The sequence below is a fragment of the Struthio camelus genome, chromosome 2 (genome assembly GCF_040807025.1).
Source record: "Struthio camelus isolate bStrCam1 chromosome 2, bStrCam1.hap1, whole genome shotgun sequence".
NCBI lineage: Eukaryota > Metazoa > Chordata > Aves > Struthioniformes > Struthionidae > Struthio > Struthio camelus.
The window spans coordinates 124702076-124718909 of NC_090943.1; the positions used below are offsets into that span (position 1 = coordinate 124702076).

The window sequence follows — 16834 nt, forward strand, 5'->3', positions numbered from 1 at the left end:
TGGTTAGTAGTAGACTATGAATTTCATTAGCCTGGAAAATCAAAACAATTTTAAGGAATCTAGAATTAATATTTGAAAATTTAATAGTTTTTATCCAGTTGGTAAATTTTTAACCCTAATGGAAAACTGGTAGAAAGTCATTAAGTAATGAAAAAGTGTTGTTGTTGTTGTTACCGTTGTTTTCTTTTTGTTGTTAAATCTAGAATAAGTCAGGATGCCCTCAGCAGGCAATAGTTTCCATAGTCTCCAAGCTAGTAGATCCTACCGGATACTGGTAATCTAAAAGGGTGGGGAAGTGCCAGATGTAGAGCAAAAGCAGCTCTGCTGAATTAATAAAATATTTAGTCTTTTAATAGACTAGCAAGTGCTCAAAGGTGGATTTAATGATATAGTTCATACATATTATCATTTCTAGAAAACAAAGTGCTGGATATTGTGAGTTTTTATGAGAGATTTAAGACATTTTTTTCTATTAATCTGTCTTGGTATTGCTTAAGTAACAAAATGATTCCACTTCAATATACAGAGATGTGTTTTAAATGTGAATTGCACCCACTATGTCATATTCTGCAAACAGATGATATCCACTTCAATTTGATTAGCGTGACAAGCAATTCAGTGCTGTTCTGTTTTCCTTTTTGCATCACTTTTACTTGTCACACTGATGAGGTACTTCAGCATGCTAAATTTAATGGTGCAAACTTTTAGAGCAGAATCCATTCCTGTGTAACCCCAAAACATTGCAAAAGTACACCCCAAATTCATATATCTTGATTCTGCTTAAGGGCTCAGAAATGCTTGAGCATCAATGCCCAAACAGGTTTTTCAGACACAGCCATTTAAAGGAACCATTTGCTATCATTCTACCACTGCAGAATGAGAATGGTAACTATGTACATGAGATCCTCTTTTAAAACTTTTACATATTTATATAAACTAGCTTAAAACACTTAAATTTTGCTTCAGAAAGAACATTTTCAAAATGCCTTTTCAGGTTTTAGTTCCTCACACCAGTGGAGTCTCTCACTTTCTCTACAAGACAGAACAAGGAGAGCTTAAGAAAGAACCTCTTGTGAACAAATTAGGCACTTAAAATGTAAATTTAGGGCTCAAAGCAGTACAAACTGATGATATTTTATTATTCAGCCCATGAACAGCTGCTGCTCCAACTTTTCATTTCAGACTAATGCTTTTATAAAAACAGTCAAGAGAAAGCTGAAAAGATTCCACTTTTCTCATTGCATGAGATTTCTCTTTTCTCACTGTGCAGGATTCAAGACAACTCTGGTCATAATCAATCAGTGTAATGGCTAGCCTGAGATGGAGAATAAGGCCTTTAATAGAGATGAAAGGTAGAAGACGGTGAAGAAAACTGACTTCTGGAGTAATGGGAAAAAACTGCTATATACCATTTCACCACAAGACCACACCAAAGCAAGTGCAAAGACTACCTGAAAATGTATTCTGAGGAACACACAGAGAAATGTCCTTTGAATTACAGGGATCTGCTCACTCCATATAAAATGTTAGTGTGGCTCCAACTTCATAACTGCTCATCTTTTTTCATGTGTATGCATGCATATGTGTGATGGCGGAGAGGAGGAAGGTGCTAACAAGAAGTTATTAAATTACAAGTGATTAATGTATCTGATTTAATGTCTTAATTAGACTGGTAGATAGGTTGAGGGAAAGATCTTTTCCCTAAACAAGACTGCATGTTTATGATAGGGTTGCATACATTTTGCCTCATAGCTGAATTCATAGATTCAGTTTTAGAACATGTCCGTTGTATAGGAGCTTCTTCAAACATTGCAACTAAGTCAAAAACAGTTTGAGTTAGTGTTATTCTCTATAGAAACAAAATATTTTCTCTGTGATTATAACAACTCAGTAAATGGTTTTGTTTTAAACTCAAGTAGGTTTTTAACAGAGAATGCTATTGTATTGCGATAGTGTTTAATCAAAATACCATTAAAAAAACCCCTACTTTTTAGCCAAAAAGTTTTGTGTTGTTTATACGTGTGATAAAAGCATAATAAACCTGTGACATACTTATAGAATTTAAAATTTCTTACTAAGAGTTAAAAAACAACATTCTAATGAAAGACAAACATCATTATTAATAATAAAGAATTACTTCTCATCAGAATCCACTTTTGCGTGATAAGGTACTTTCAAATAAAACACATTTTCTATTTAGGGATATTTTACGTATTTCAAAGGCATAAGCAGTAAGAGGAACTTGGACAGACTAGTACTTCTCACCTTGATATTTTACTAGTGAATATCAGGTTATACTGTGAATTAACTCTACTGCTGAAAATAAATATAACAATTCTCTTGAAATGGATGCTGAAATCTAGAAAGCAGAACTATGTTCTCAATGACTTAATGACAGACTAAACTGAGATGTCAGAATGGTACAGAAATTAAAGAACAGTTTACCCCTGCGTGAGCTGAGCAGGAAAACTTCTTGGCAATGGTTAATAGTAATAGCTAAACCCCTCTCCCTGATCTCTTCCCCCAAGTTTAGAGCTATTTCCAACTGTTCAGTGCTGAAGAGATAGCATGTGCAACTGTGAAACAAAAGCAGACAAAATGCTTTATTAAACCTAAGCCTAAAATCATAGGTGCTGAAGAATTTAGGTGTTATCTAGTCCCTGATTTGTGGCATCATCGAAAGGTAAAAAATTTCAGCTGGCATGAGAACAGCACCTTCTGAAGATAAAGTCTGTTCAAAGCAAATAACCCCAGACATGGACTATCCAAAAACATTTTTCACAAATCTGTCCCCAGATCACTCCCAGTCTTGAAAATTTCTGGTCTTGGTGAAAGGCTCAGCTAGACCAGACAAGGTATAATAAAGCTTCGATTTACAGATGAGAAAAATCCTGTCAGAATGATACACCAGCAAAATAACAGAGGGAAGTATTTTATAAAGACATTATTACTATTCACCGTATATCTCTAGACTGAAATTGCTACTCATGTCTTAGAATATCAAATGTGTGGTAAATTGTTTTGAAACTGGTATTCATAGGATGCAGTGTAACCAATATTTAACTAAACACAGAGCTCTCCTCCCCCCTGCCATTACTGAAGGAGTAAGGTAGCTGCAGAAGCTTTCGTGTTATTGGTCATACGTGTTAACTTCATTGATTTCTAAAAGATAAAGAACCCTTCCACAAAGGGTTTCTTTCCTCCTGCAGAGCAATGACTTACTGAAAAGAGCTATAATTAGAACACTGAAACAAGAGATTTACTTTGAAGTGTGATAGGAACATTAAATTTAGTGAGACACTAATTAAAATCAGACAAAACCTTAATTTACAAATTTTTTAAACTTGGAAAAATATTACGGATGGCCCACATTTCAGACAAAGTCAAAATCTCTCATTTAAGGGCACCTGAACCTGGCAAATTGGAATATGGATCCATGCCATTCTGGCTTTTGTTTACATTTTGCAAAATGAAAACCCTGACCATGCTATTTTATTATCTTATATATACTTATATACTATCTTACTATATTATAAATCCAGAATCTGGGCTATTCCACTCACAAAAGGAAGAGAGGAGCCCTCAGCATTACTTATTCTATAGGGATATAGTACTTACAACCCTCACATTCAGGAAAATGTGGTCTGGAGAATCTAGGTCCTACTGAATTATTTGAACACTAGGAAAAAATGAGCATGAACAGATTCTATTTTATTTTTCTGACTGGCACTGAACTTAGTCTCTCACCATTCCTAGTGGTTTTCTACTTTCACCATGATTTTAAGATTTTAATCTGAGATTTAAAAAAAATCTAAAACACACACAATGAAAACTATTATTGACATTGTCACTGACTTCCAGTAAGTGAAAAATGAATTCATTTTAAAATTTGAGCTAGAGTTTAATGGTGTAAAAATTATTTTAGAAAACACTGCACTTACACCAAGCATTATTGCGAACCAGGAAAACAAAATACTCTGAAGTATTTCTGTTCAGGCTTTCATATGTTTTTTGTCAACACTCTGCAGAAGTCAAAATTATATACATGGCAGACATTCATATAAGTTTCTCAAGTGGATTTTTGAAATTTAGACAAAGTATCTTACAGTCACAGTGCTCCCTGTGGAACAGTCTCATAAAGTTCTAAAAATAGCAGAATATGTAGCAGTAATTTTTGAAGAGGTCAGCTTTTTTGCAGAGGCCTAACAAGACATAGGTCCACTTGAGCAGCCTTCATTCAAACTACGAAATGCTAATAAAATTATTTTTCAAATGTTCAAAGAAGAACTGCTTCTTGTGACTTTATTAACATTTTAACTTTCTAAATAATACCAAATAAATAACCTTTAAAACACCTGACTTCTGGAGAAAGGGAAATAGGATTTGGTTTCTTTTAAGGTGCCAGATAGCAAATATATAGTGAGGTGCAAGAATGCAGTATTTTGTATTAGTGATATATTCAAGATTAAGAAAATGATCAGCTGTTGTAAATTAGAGGTAAATTATTTGCCTCAGTTGCCTGCATCCATGGATGACTGAGCTCCATGATGTGGGATGTTCTACATTATGTGACACAAATTCAAGAAAAACATCAAAATTATTTTAATTTAAATTAACTGAACATTTGGCATACAATTCTTAATTTTCCAGTTTAGTGAACCTAATAGACTAATCTCTGAAATAGATGAATAAATTTGATCTGTATATGGTACCTCTGGATAAATGTATGACTAATCATGCCATTTCACTGTCCAGTCTTTTCTCTTTTGGTAAAAGCCTCTTATTGGAAATAGTCTGGAAATTTTCAACAGAGTCACTATTTCAAAGAATGACTGCACTAGAATATATCAGTTTGCAACCCTTCAGAAAAGAAGGTGCCAGATATTTAACAAGCAAAGCTTTTAGGAGTTTCTTGAGTAATTGCATCTATAAAAGATATATTTTTAAACCACCATCTAGGATCTATCTTGATATACTGGCAAACATAGAGCATCACTCGTTAAGCAAAATTAAATATTCCAAAGGAAAGTAGAATTAAATTATCGTAATGATAAATTCATCTTTTAATGTTCTTTTGATAATGCAAGCATATTTTCTTGTTTTACCAAATTATAAAACATTAAAAAAAGGTTTTTAGCATTTTAGAGTAAATGACACCTATTGAAATGTTAGCATCAAAGCCGATTATGCAATGAGATTGTTCCATTTCTCTAAACAAAAATGTCATTGCATTTTAATGTCTAACCTCACTAAAATCCTTAGTAGCAGTTCCTTATAATCCAATTTAAATACACAGCAATTTAAAACAAATGCATGGAAAAGCCTACAAAGGTACCATTAAAACCAAAAAAAAACCTGAACAGATGTAACTGTTCAATCTCTGCCAGTAAATGTTAAGTCTAAGTAACTTAAAGAAATGAATATTTGCTAATTAAGAATTCTCTTCATTTCTGTATGCAATGTTACTTATATCAGAGGAGCATCAGAACTAAATACCATATAACAAACCAAATACACTTCTTCCAAGCTCCGAACACTCTTCCAAACTTGATTTTATGTGTCATTCCAACCTAATTTATAACACGCTGGAACACAAAGGGAATGTGCTTAACTTATGCTAAACTCGGACCATCCTATTATTAGACAAAGAAACTCTTAGAACAGAGGTGGAATAGGACCATTTAAACTTTTATCTTAAAGTGATCAACACAGCTGAATGGCCACATTAATTTATTCAAATAGATGTAATATTCAAAAGGGGATTCACAATTCATATGATAAATGGGAACATATTTGAAGTGGAGACACGAACTGCGAATGTGAGGTACTCAGCTAGTCAGGACCCAGATAATAACATTTTTCTTCTCAAAGTCTTCACATTGGCAGGTTGCAGATCATTATCGAGACCTATCAGGTCTCTATAATAACCATCAGAGGTATTCACCCGTTCCTACCCAGCTTAATAATTAATTATATTATGTCTCCAAGTTTGGAACAGGAGGCATTTGCTCTCTACATACTAATAACGTCCTCAGGCATATCGTCTAACCAGAAAGAAAGTAAGGCTGAAAAGATATTTACCCTCAAGGCATACAAAGTTGACCATTGGCTATTTAATTTGTTTTGATTCAGGATGATTTTTTGGGTTTTATGTTGTGAATCTTGGTCTCTTACGCAAAATTACCTCAATACTTTCAGCACTCACTGTTCTGCAGTATACTATTTTGCATGGTATTTGTCCTTTAATTCGAAAGAATGGTACATTGTATTCAGACTTTTGCAAGTTGGGGCTGCTCTTCTGCAATAGCACCAAAGGAATTTCTTCATCCTTTATATCAAGCTGTCATTGCTACCCATTACACTAATTTGCCAGAATGGATAAGACGCATAGGATCATTCGTGGGCACTATGTACTAGTGAGCTTTATTTAGGTTTTAACCCTGAGCTGTCATTCCTATTCATGCATATTCTTACAGTAATTAGATTTCACTTATTTCCTATTTCCTATGTCAGTTTCAAAATTCACTGTTTTTCCATTTATTTATATTCTGAAGAGAAAAATTGATGTGAAATCTTATTTTGTGAATTTATCACTGAAAATTCTACTTACCTAGCTTTAAGAACTTGTCTGGCAGCTGCACAATCAACAAGCTTAGTTTTTATTTGCTTTTTTTTTTCCCACTAATGTTTTGCAAAGCTATTGCTTTTCTTATGTATGCATCTTGATTTGATCAGTTACTATAAGAAAATACTAGCCTCCATCTTTCATTTACTCATATGCTGATGCTTTTGCTCCTTTCTTGTCTTATTAAGAATTTTGACCAGGAAAAAGATTTTGTAGCAAATATGCAAAACTTGAATGTCTTATAATATTTTTATGAGAATCATATATGCTTCAGTTTCCTCAAATTTAAATAGCTCACTAAAAAGTGACATACATGCATCATAAGTTTGCCCCAGGCTGGGAAATACACATGGAACAAGGTTTCCACATGTATCTTAAACATCTATAAAGAATCAAAGCAACATACTTGAGAAAATTCAACATAATACTAGTCTTAAGGATGTTAAAATTTAAGAATTAGACCCTATGGAAAATTAGAAAAACTATGTGAGCGTGGGAGGGAGCCATTTAATATGACAAGCCAGAGAGAAATGGAGAAATACTGACACTATTCTAGAGAAGACGGAATGAGTAAGAATATCTATTTTTGCCACTAAAGATTTAGGTAAATGTTGCCCCAGAAATTTGATCCAAGGCATTTTGCCTTCAGCAGTTCAGGTCAATAGTAACTACTGATTTGAGAAAGCCTGTTTCAATTGATGATAATTCACTGCTGTCTCTGTAACTGCCCTAGGAAAGGTGATGTCTTCCTTAAGGTGTCTTCACATATTTTAGTCTCTTATGCTTATCCCCTCTGAGTTTTTGAAAGTGCTGAAACTCCAAGCTTCTGCTTCAGACTCATATGATCCAGAGGACCCGGGCATTACGTGACATGCAGGCTAAGCCTTGTAAAAAAAGAAAAAAGAAAAAAAAAAAAAAAGAAACAAAGGAAACACTCTGCATCTCAGGTGAACATTACTGAGAAAATTTAAATTGGCTTTGACCTGGTTATGGTATTTTCCCAAATAGACCCTTTATACCTTTGCCTCAGACACTTGTGTGACAAGATTTTGTTAAATAATATTAGTCAGTCTCAGTACCAATGTTTCCTCCTCCTCATTCCTCCCAATCAAACACTTTTTTTTAAAGAAGGAAATGTCTTTATTTCCCAAATAGTAGACTTCGATGGATCAAAATATCACAAAACAAAACTTTACTTTTGCAGCCTGCCTGATTTTTACTTATGGATCATGAAATTGCACTGGTGTCAAGGAAGTGACAGGACAGATCTAGTATTGCAGGGTTTTATAACACAAGCTAGGAGCAGTGACCTTCAGGTACTACGCTTTGCTAGAAGGAAAAATTAAAAAATATATATTTCTTTGAACTTAATCTCCAGATTGTTTCTCCAGGGGAAACTTCAGCCACACAGCTATGTCTCCGGCGCCACCTACTGACACTTGGGCTTCAACTGCAATTTCAAAAATAGAAGAATTCCTTTAGAAGAATGTCCCTCTGAGCTTTGTTCCCGTAGCTGTTAATGTAACCAGAAACTTCTTGCTAGACTTATAACTGTGATTAAGGACATTTGCTTTTTTTTAAATTTTATGTTGTTCTTGGTGGGCATGCGATGCTTCTCAGTGGAATTACTTATTTGTATTGCCTTTGTACATTATAAAGGGACATGCTTACAGAATTCTGATTTTTTGCAATACATTCAAACGGGAAAAAAGTTACTATATGAAACTCTTGGAGTTTTATTATAAAGGCAATGTAATCATTTCATTGATTGTGGAAAAAGGTAATCCTGTATAGCAGCCAGAAGTGCATTCAATACAATCAGGTTGCTGAAGTTCTAATGAATACGTCAACTCTATGTCTAGTTTGCTTTCTCTGGTCTGCTATTTTTGAGTTGAGGTACTTCTTGCTTATCTGAAAACCCCTTACACCCAGGAAGGATCTTGGTTTTAATCACATTAGAAATCTATCATTTTAAGTGACAGTTCAAAGTGAGAAGGCACGAAAGACCAACAACACCTTTTCCAGCACGGAAAAACTGGAGCAGACATACTAGGAAAAAAACAGATGCATGCAATTGTTGCCTGATAAGCATGAGGAAAAAACAGAACTTTTTTTTTGTTTGTTTTAGTTCAAACTCTCTATGATTCTAGAGCTCTGAGGTAGCTCATTCAAATTTTTGAAGGTATCTGGCAGGGATAGATTTCTATGCAATCACAGCATTTCAGAGGATCCCCAGGGAACAGAAAACTCTTCCTTTCTTCCTGCCTCATACAGAGTACAGGTAAAATTTCCATTACTAATATTTTTTACATGCTTCCCTTTAGTTGTCTTGGTTGAAACAAGAATTCTATTGATTTAGAAAGAGTAAAATGTAAAGATAAATTCATGGTTATAACAGTGGAGAATTTAAGACAACTGTAAGCCCAGTAAGAGTAGTGGAACATTCTTAACTTTACTCAGATTTACAGTTCTCCTACCTGAGAGATTCAGCATGATGTGTGTAGCAAATAAATTAATTTTGATGATAACAGCAACTTCGCATGACGATCTTGTGAAGAACAACTATACTAGTATCCCAAGTTCTCTCTGATTTAGGTGACAAAAAGCTTTTGGGGAATTCTAAAAGTGCAATATTCTTGTGATCGTAAATGGATTGGGCTTTCTCTTAATGAAGGCAATTCAGAGACTAATCACTAATGCTGGAGTTATATTTTGAATTGAAAACATAAGCATTTCCACAGAGAGGCTTGAGAGAAACCAAAATATCATAGCAACTACAGTGATAAATACACTTTCCTGAAATGGAAGATAATGTCCATTATAAAACAAATGGAAAAAAGCAGAGACAATTTGTGACTACTGCAAGTCTTTTAAAAGCATGATGTCACCACAAAATAAAATCCTTGCTGCCTTTAAAAGCAGTTCTGCATGTCAACCACTATATGATGTATTCTTGATTTGTACAGTTACGTGCTTACGATCAAGAAATATCCAACTGATATCTTTTCAGAAGAGTATTCCAGGCATTTTGGTAACAGGAATTATGGCAGAAGTGGGGAAAGCTCAGAAAGTGTTCATAAAGGGAAACAGTGGGAAGAGAGAGACTGATATAGAAGTAATGTCTTAAAGGATTCAGAAAAAACAATCAGTCTGGGGTGATTTTAAACTCCAACTTCAAAATATTTATGTTTCTCTGTCCCCCAGTGTCACATGTTGGTTTTAATGGAAACTGTACATGGATGACTGAAATCAAAGCCTGCTGTCTGAACTCAGTCAATCTTCTTAGTAGCAGTGGGATGCAGACATTAGCCTAACCAGGTCTGGAGACCTCTAAAAGCCCCATACCTTGCCAACACTGGACGTAGGTAACTTAAATTTTGCAGAGGAAGAAAAGAATCCTTCAGGGAAAACTACCCCCCTTTTTTTTTCTAAAACAACAATCGTTTCCCAAAATCAGAGGATACCAGTTATACAGCTCAGAGAAATGCTGAGCACTCCAATGTTGTAATTTTCTTCATGCTCTTCCATTTCTAGCTGGGTGGTTGCAATGAACAGAACCCTGCTATCTTCTAGTATTTACAAACCCATCCAATTCCTATGTAATAATTGATTTTGCTATCTATATTGTCACAGAGAACGCACATATTTTGGCTGCAGAGCCTTAATGAAAAGAAAACATCCTCTAATGAAGTGAACAAGGGGACAAGTCAAGACTGAATCCCTAGGTAATGCTCATGCCAGAAATGGCAAGATATCACAATTCTACAGAGAAATACCTTAAAATTTACACTTGGATTTTAGAGACTTAAATTAAGTTTATACGAGAATTTTTGGGTTAAACCTGAAAAAGCAAGGTGCCTCAAGAGTCTCAGTCTCATTTTTAAAAATACCTGTGGTTCTCGAGACTCTTAAAAATATTTATGTCCTTGGCATGAAGTAAGGTTGAGATTCCTTATCAACGCGGTCCCCTGCCAATGCGCATCTCCTACTGAACGTCACAGCTTTCTAGCACTGAGGGACAGTGTTCAGAGAGCACAGCTAAGCTGCCTTCAGCCCCACACCAGCAACTTCCTGCAGTGCTGCACATATGCTTATGGATGGGATAGCTTGGATCAGCGCTACACCTGATACTGCATCCCTCTGCACAGTGAAGACCAAAATGGATGAGATAAACAGCTGACTTGGCTTTCAGCAAATCTGATTCCTAAGTCACACACGAAAGGTGAGTTAAAGGCTTATGTCATCCGAATCTTGCAGTGCTGACTGGATACAAACACTGAATTAGGTGAAATATTCTGTGTCGTCTTTGCCTCAGGTCTTTACTGGTAAGGCTTGTTCTTAGTCCTTTCACGTTTCTGTACTTAGTGCTGCATTTGAGGAAGAGAAGTGTTACCCAGAGAAGGATTGAGTAAGGCACCACTTAAAGCTAATATGTTCTTTACCCTGACTTAGTAAGATTTTCTATATGAATTCCCATAGCTTCATTCTAGCCAAAACGAGAAGGAATGGACTGGATGGTAGGTAGGTGAAAAATTGGATGGATAGCTGAGTTCAAAGGGTAGTGATGAATGATTTTGAAGTCTAACTGGTAGTCATTTATAAATGGCATTCCTCAAGGATTGACACTGAGGCCAATACTGTTTTACATCTTTATCAGCAGCCTGGATAATAATACAAGCCCTACAAGTTCACAGAATACACATCTTAAATTACATTAGAAAAATTATAGCCAGCAGATAGAGGAAAGTGATTATTTCCTTCTTTTGTCGTATGTATCTGGAATATTGTGTCCAGCTTGAGGCTCCCTAGTACAAGAAGAATATTAATAGACTGGAGACACTCCAGCTGAGGTCCACAAAGAGGGGAGTTAAGCATGACATACGAGGAGCAGCTGAGGGAATTGAGTTTCTTCAGCTTGGAAAGGTGAAGACTTACAGGGACCCAATTGCTATGTTCAGCTACAGAGATATTATAGAAGAGCCATACTTTCTTCAGAAGGGCACAGGGAAAGGATAAAAAGCAATAGTAATAAACTGCAGCAGGTGAAGTACTGATTGGATATAAGGAAAAAACAAACAAACAAACAAACAAACAAAAACCTAGAAAACAGAACACAGAAAACATAAAGAATGGTCAAGTACTCTATTTGCCTAGAGAGGCTGTGGAGTCTTTAGAGGTGTTAAAAACATAACAAGGTTCTCGTTTAACTCTGAAATTCAACCTTTTTTGAGTAGAAGGTTTGACCAGAGGTTTGACCGTCAAGATCCCTTCAGCATCATTTATTCTGTGACTAAATGATAATTCCCAATTATCTTTAAAAGACTTTTAAAAGAAGTGCTTTAAAATGTGTATGTAATGTACTTCTGTGAAACTATTTCTTCATATTTGACCTAGTATTTCAAAATCAGATGTGAAAGAAGTTACCTCTGAGAAATTTCCAGCCACTCTTTTTAATTTAAAGCGACATTAAGCATTCAAGAGCTTTTTGACCAGGAAATTTGTTTAGTTCTCCGAAAAGACCCGTCACAGAGCACACATGGGCTACACATGAACTCCTTTTCTACAGATTTAGACTATTTAGCAACAATTCAGCTCCTACTATGACAAACCTGGTATACTTTTCCATTGATACTGTAACTGAGACTCTTCTCAGTACCTCCTCCTTCCTCCCACCTGTGAGGCACATCACTTAGTAGAAAAAAGCACGCCAGATATTCTATAAGGGTTTCAAATAAGCTGTGCACAGAGCTGTGCAATATTCCAGGACGTTAACTGAGCTCCAAGCATCTGACAAGGACTATTTTGTTTAGCAGAGCCACACATCCGTTGTGTGACAAAGGTGGAGGATTTTGACAGCAATGTGCATATCAGAGAGGAAGTCATATTCTCAGAGAAGTTCTAGAATTGTTATTTTGTAGCAGGGAAATAGTGTTTGTTTTTTATATCTTGACTCTAGGCCTATGGCATATCACTGAAACACACTGATCATTCTGTTATTTTGTACAGGACATGGGAAATGGACAGGAAATGCAAAGCTAAATACAACAGAAATGCAATGTTATTAAGAAATAATGAACTGAATTTTCCAAAGAGAAACAGTTTTTGTTTGTTTGCTTGTCTATTTGTTTTTTAATATAAAACCTCCTACTATGTAAAGAAATCCAAATGCCTTCTTTTCAACTTGAAATACAGGTAGTATTCCTCACTTCTTTCAGTGCCTCTAGGGGAGTAAATAAAACACAGTTCTCTAGAGTGGAGATCATGAAAGGAGGAAGACCCTTTTCCTCTCAGAGAAAGAGCCTTTCTATGCAGTGAACTGGCAATTTACTTGAAGTCCTTGACAGGTTATCACAGCCCAACTCGACTTCCTCCCTTCCTCAGCAAAAGCCAGGAGACTTGCAGATCTGAACAAAAGCATCTTAAAGGACTGTCAATGTAGGAAAACATCAGAAATCCCATTTTTAACGCAAAACTTGGGCCTCGAGGAAAAGATTCACTCAGGCTCATGAGAAAGTAAGCCAAACATCGAATCCAGATCCCTTAAGTCTCAATTTAGAGCGGCTTTGAATGCTTCAGAGTCACAACCTGCAGACTACCTCACACAGCACACACATACAGTGTGTTTGTTGCCTGTTACAAATGGGTTTAGATTGCTGAAAAAAATCATATCAAATTTATTGACTTACTTACATTTAAGAAGTTACCACTTTATATGGATTTCTCCCCAAAACAGTAAATATAAGAGAAAAAAATAATTTTTCTAAACTTTCGCAAAATTTTCAAGCGAATAGACAATGCAAACTTGTCCCTCTTAAGACTAGTAAACAAGCACCATGCAGAACTAGCCACAAAATATAGGAAAATGAAGAGATTTGTAGAATAATCATAGTAGACCAGAATAATAGCTCATTTGGGTAAGAGTTCTCCCTCAAGGGTACAGGTTTACTAGCAATAGGCAAACACAGTGTCAGATAAAAAGCCTAAAAGAACAGAATAGCTTTATGTACTAAGCTCCAGATGCATATCCCACTGAAAGAAGTGGCAGTTTTTGCATGCACCTCAATAAGTTTTGGATCAAGCTATTTATCAGGGATTTTAACTTAAACCTCAGATGATAGCTTGTTTGCTGAAGGATTTCTTTAAAATCATGAAGGAATCAACAGATTTATTTCAATAAATTTGAGAAATATAGATATACTACTTCTCTACCCTTCTACTATTCAGATTCTCCTGAAGTTCTACAGGAATTGCATCTGAATGCTTTGCATTTTTGAAAGTATTGGTTGTAAATGCCAGTTTGTAGCAGAACATTTTCTAATTCACATTAGCCATAGAGTGCAACAGAATTGAGAAACAACAGATACCTCACATATGCTTCCAGAGGTGTACAGAAAAAAAGGAAAGAAAAGACCATTCTTTTCCTACTACTAGGTGGTTTTTATCATTTTCCCAATTTTACTTTTTTACTATGTTCCTATCACCTCACAGGCTTTGTATTTCAGAGTTAAGAGATTTTTAGATTAATGTTCATCCTGCATGATAGTAATAAGAACTCAGTTATGCAGGTTAAAGGGGAGGCTTCTCCTTCTGGCTAAATGTGTTGTATTAGATCAATAAATGTCTATATTAACACAGAGTTTGGAGCATGCAGTGTGGGTGTAGAACAGAATCGCTGAAGAGGAAGGCAACAAACAAACAATCTGACCTCTAGTGGCAGTAGAACTACCTGCCTGTAGGTTTGATTTGTGAACAGGCTGAAGGTTAGTAAATGATATTTTGTAAATAAAAGTACATACGGTCGAGGTGTTTTTTTTTTTTTTTAACTAGCTATTCTGAAAAGCAGGAGAGGGGAAAAACAGGGGAACATTTCATTGCATCAACTGCTTAAGTTGATAATAAATACATAATTCTATTTGAAGAGGAAATTACACAAAAATAAACAATATTTTTCAGAAGAAGGAATTTCAGTGTACCTTTGCATGGATATGGATATTTGGAAATGACAATAAGTAATCAATGGGTACCTCACATGAGAGAACACATTTGAAAAGTGAAAAATAAAAAATTAATGAAGTAAAAAGAGGGAAAAAGTCTATAAATGCAAAATATCAAAAGAAAATATAAGAACTCTTTAGCGAGAGCTACCTACATAGAATTTAAAAACATTGAGTCACTTTCTAGTCAAATCTAAAACCTTTTCACACAAGAATACATTCTGGAAATGATCAAACTGTTTATCAATAGTTTCATCATGAAATCAACTGCAAAATCCTGATTTTCCTTTTTAAACGAGAACATACCTTGAAAGTGAGGTATTTGAATACATATGAAAAATAGATATATAATATGGAAAATAGGCCTTATAAAACCGTTACATTTTACAATGAAAATAGAAATCTGAAAAGTTTTACAACCTCTCAGAGCAGCAAAGGCTTGCTCCTTCTCTCATCAGTTTTGCAATCAATGGATAACCTATTGCTATGCAAATCAAAAGAATTCAGATTGCTGAAACGCAATCCACATTGGTGAATCTTACGTACATGAAGCTCCAAAGCATCTGCTATTAATGGCTTTGCGTTTCTATACTAACAACTGATTGAATTTATATGAATCTTTAGCATCTGTTAAGAATAACAAAAATATGCTATTTTTCTGTAACTTTCACAAGTTCCTGTTAGTAAAAAAAATATCATTCCTAATGGATTGAACAAGACAATTAAAAGATCTTATTTCTTCACTGACTTATAAGAGTGGAAGTCCAGATGTAATATTAGGAATTATTTTTATTTTCTGTATTTCCTCCTTTCGTTCTGTTTCCACATTGCTGCATTCCTTTCTCTTACCTTTTCTTAAAAGAGGCTTCTCTTCACAGTAATATGAAGAAAGCTTGCCATCTTGTGGTCAAGAGTAGATGTTATACTCCCAAACAGAAATGCTATTAAACAATCTGCAAATGCTATAGCAGTTACTATGTGGGGAGCTGTAGCTTCACCAAATTTCAAATTTAAAAAATATATATGTATATATAATTAAATATATTAAATATCATTCTTTTTTAGAATAATGAAAGTGTCACACTAAACACTGTCACCAGAGCTGCAGAAATAATAAGGACAGTAAAGGCTCAGAGCAAGAAACAATGAAATAGAGTGGGCTGTAAAGTTTTTTAGATTCAGCTGACAAGCTGTGCTAATCCCTGGAGACATGGAGGGGGATGTTCTCCTTTGGAAAACAGTTTAAATTCATCAAGCTGTTCTAGTCTGGTATTTATTAATGGAAATATCTGACAGATGGAGAATAGAAGAGCTGACTGGTGGGATAAGCTTTGAAGACTATTACAAGTACATAAGAAAACTGTCACCAGAACTTTAGACTCAGGTAAGCTGAGCAAAACTCATTAAGACTGCTAAACATCAGCAAAATAGCTGTTTTTCATATTGCCTGAAACCCCAAACACTTGAAATGTTTGAGACTTACAACTCTCACAGTGCCCAAGTAAGAGAAATGGAGCAGATTTTGCTCACAGTTACTTCCCCCAAGGTCCCCCAAGGATGCAGAAGAGTTGCCATGCCCACCTAGCTGCCTGAAGGGAGACTCCCCAAAGACAGAAAACAGTCAAGTGACACACAGTTAACTGAACATCTCCTCTGTCAACTTTTTCACTTGAGGTAGTGGACAGACAAATAAGACATATCTATGCTCTAGTGATTCCTAGCTGCTAGACCAGTTCACAGTCAAACTGATTTTTCTAATATATGCAGAAGACTAGCCTAATTCTCCACTGGCCATCTCACTTGATGTCCTACAGTACAGGAGACGCAAATTCAGATTAAGTTATCATACAGAAAGATCTGACTGAATGGTGCAACGTGAAGGAATAGTTAATTTTTTTTCTTTTTCCTTCAACAAGTTCAGAATTTCTCCACTATTACACTCTTGCCAGTTTTTTCCCCAAACCCTGCAACAAATTCAGTGTTTATTGCATACTGTCCCATGCAATCAATTTCACTGTTCCATTAAGGAAGATAAATTGTCCAAACAAATTGTAACATTCTTTTTATGTACTTCAGATTACAAGCTCTTAGCTAAGATTCTCAAGTGTCAGTTCTTACTGCTGTTGACTACATCTTAGAATTTCTGGATGATGAAAACCCCTTAAAACACAGTTATAGAGGGTACTGTAAATGAAAACCCTTCTGGAATTTTTCT

General features: G+C 35.3%; 1 protein-coding gene and 1 long non-coding RNA gene across 10 annotated transcripts in view; one reads left to right on the plus strand and one right to left on the minus strand.

Annotated features, from left to right (window-relative positions):
- LOC104153508 (uncharacterized) overlaps window positions 1-2036 on the plus strand; it is a 38848-nt gene extending 36812 nt beyond the window's left edge. The window contains exon 5 of the long non-coding RNA XR_696281.2: window positions 1271-2036. This is a non-coding gene — a long non-coding RNA (uncharacterized lncRNA). The remainder of the gene's footprint in view (window positions 1-1270) is intronic.
- The window catches only part of RALYL (RALY RNA binding protein like), a 387555-nt gene that overhangs the window by 118330 nt on the left and 252391 nt on the right, over window positions 1-16834 (minus strand). The gene's annotated exons all lie outside the window — the stretch shown is intronic.